The sequence below is a fragment of the Brassica oleracea genome, chromosome C8 (assembly GCF_000695525.1).
Source record: "Brassica oleracea var. oleracea cultivar TO1000 chromosome C8, BOL, whole genome shotgun sequence".
NCBI lineage: Eukaryota > Viridiplantae > Streptophyta > Magnoliopsida > Brassicales > Brassicaceae > Brassica > Brassica oleracea.
In genome coordinates this window covers 10,581,161-10,583,199 of record NC_027755.1, presented here as the reverse complement: position 1 = coordinate 10,583,199, position 2,039 = coordinate 10,581,161, and positions in this window count along the sequence as shown.

Here is a 2,039-nt window from a genome sequence, read left to right as displayed (position 1 = left end):
CAGTAAGGTTCTCTCTCAAGTCAGATGGTGGTTCAGGAACCACATTGTCTTGATTCCTTATGCATTTTCGCAGCAAAGATACATGGAACACGTTATGGAACTGAGACATCGATGAGGGCAGTTCCAGTTTGCAGGCGACCTTTCCAATCCTTTCCAGGATCTTGTACGGCCCCATGTATCTTGGACTTAGCTTAGCATTCTTTGAGGATCAGTCCTTTCCTTTGTAGGTGACAGTTTTGAGATATACCATGTCTCCTACTTCGAACTCAAGGTCTTTTCTGCGTCTGTCTGCATAACTCTTCTGTCTGTCCTGAGATTCTTTCATCTTCAGTTTAGAGACTCGGATTCTTTCAGTTGTCTCTTCTACAAAATCTCGGCCAAATATGCTGCGCTCCCCCACTTGGGTCCAGCATAACGGTGTCCTACACGGACGTCCGTACAATGCCTCGTATGGCGACATTCCAATGCTTGCATGATAGCTGTTGTTGTAAGAAAACTCAGCCAGATGCAAGTACTGATCCCATTTGTCTCCCCAATCCAGAATACAAGATCGCAGTAAGTCTTCAAGTGTTCGGATTGTCCTCTCTGATTGTCCATCTGTTTGCGGATGATATGCTGTACTCATATGGACCGTGGTCCCCATCGACTTCTGCATAGCTCTCCAGAAGGCCGAATAAAATTTGGAGTCTCGGTCTGACACTATGCTTACCGGAACTCCATGAAGTCTGGCGATCTGTTACACGTACAACTTGGCTAGCACCGCTGCATTGTCTGTTTTGTTGATAGCCAAGAAGTGTGCAGACTTGGTCAATATGTCCACTATCACCCAGATAGCGTACTTGTCGTTCCTGATTGGCAAGCCGGTCACGAAGTCCATCGTGATCTTATCCCAAGGCCATTCTGGGATGGGTAAACTCTGAAGTAGTCCACTCGGAACTTGATTTTCTGCCTTAACCATTTGGCAGATTGGGCACCCAGCTACCCATTTTGCAACATCACGCTTCATTCCAACCCAATGATAGTATCTCTTCAAGTCTCAGTACATCTTATTGGCTCCTAGATGTATCGAAAACTTTGACTGATGTGCCTCCTTTAGGATCTCATCCCGCAATCCTTTGTCGTTAGGAACACACACTCGGCCATTAACCAGAATCGTCCCATTGTTTGAAGTCTGATACTCCGTTTTCTCGTTCTTGGAAGCTTTGATCAGATCTTCATCCTTTTCCTGTGCAAGGTGAACTCGGGACAACAAGTCCGCCTGATCCGCTGCACCAAGACCCAACGGTTCCATTTCGCCAGTCAAGGCAGCTAGTCTTAAGGTTCCAACCATGTGAACTAGTTCCTCCATGTCTTTCTCTGAAGCCGAAGCTTCTCTCTTCCGGCTCAAGGCATCCGCGACCAGATTTGCCTTTCCCGGATGGTAGGCAATATCGAAGTCGTAATCCGCAACCAGTTCCATCCAACGCCTCTGTCTAAGGTTCAGCTCTGGTTGAGTAAAGATATACTTCAAGCTCTTATGGTCCGTGAAGACGTGGACCTTAGCACCATAGAGATAAGACCGCCATATCTTCAGGGCAAACACGACAGCAGCCATCTCTAAGTCGTGTGTTGGATAGTTTCTTTCGTGTTTCCTTAGCTGTCTAGACGCATACGCGATCACTTTGCCTTGCTGCATCAATACGCACCCAAGTCCAACTTTGGATGCATCTGTGTACACCACGTATGGCTCGTTGTCCATTGGAAGAGCCAATACTGGAGTAGTCGTCAACATCATCTTGAGTTTGCTGAAACTCACATCACAGTCTTCTGTCCACACGAACTGAATATCTTTCCCGGTCAACTTTGTCAACGGTTGAGCCATGCTGGCAAATCCCTTAACAAACCGTCGGTAGTATCCAGCCAGTCCGAGAAAGCTCCTGATCTCTGTTGCGTTCCTTGGTCTGGGCCAGTCCGCAATGGCCTTGATCTTTTATTGGTCCACGGACAGTCCCTTGTCCGAGACCACATGACCCAAGAAACCAATTTCTCTTTGCCAAAAG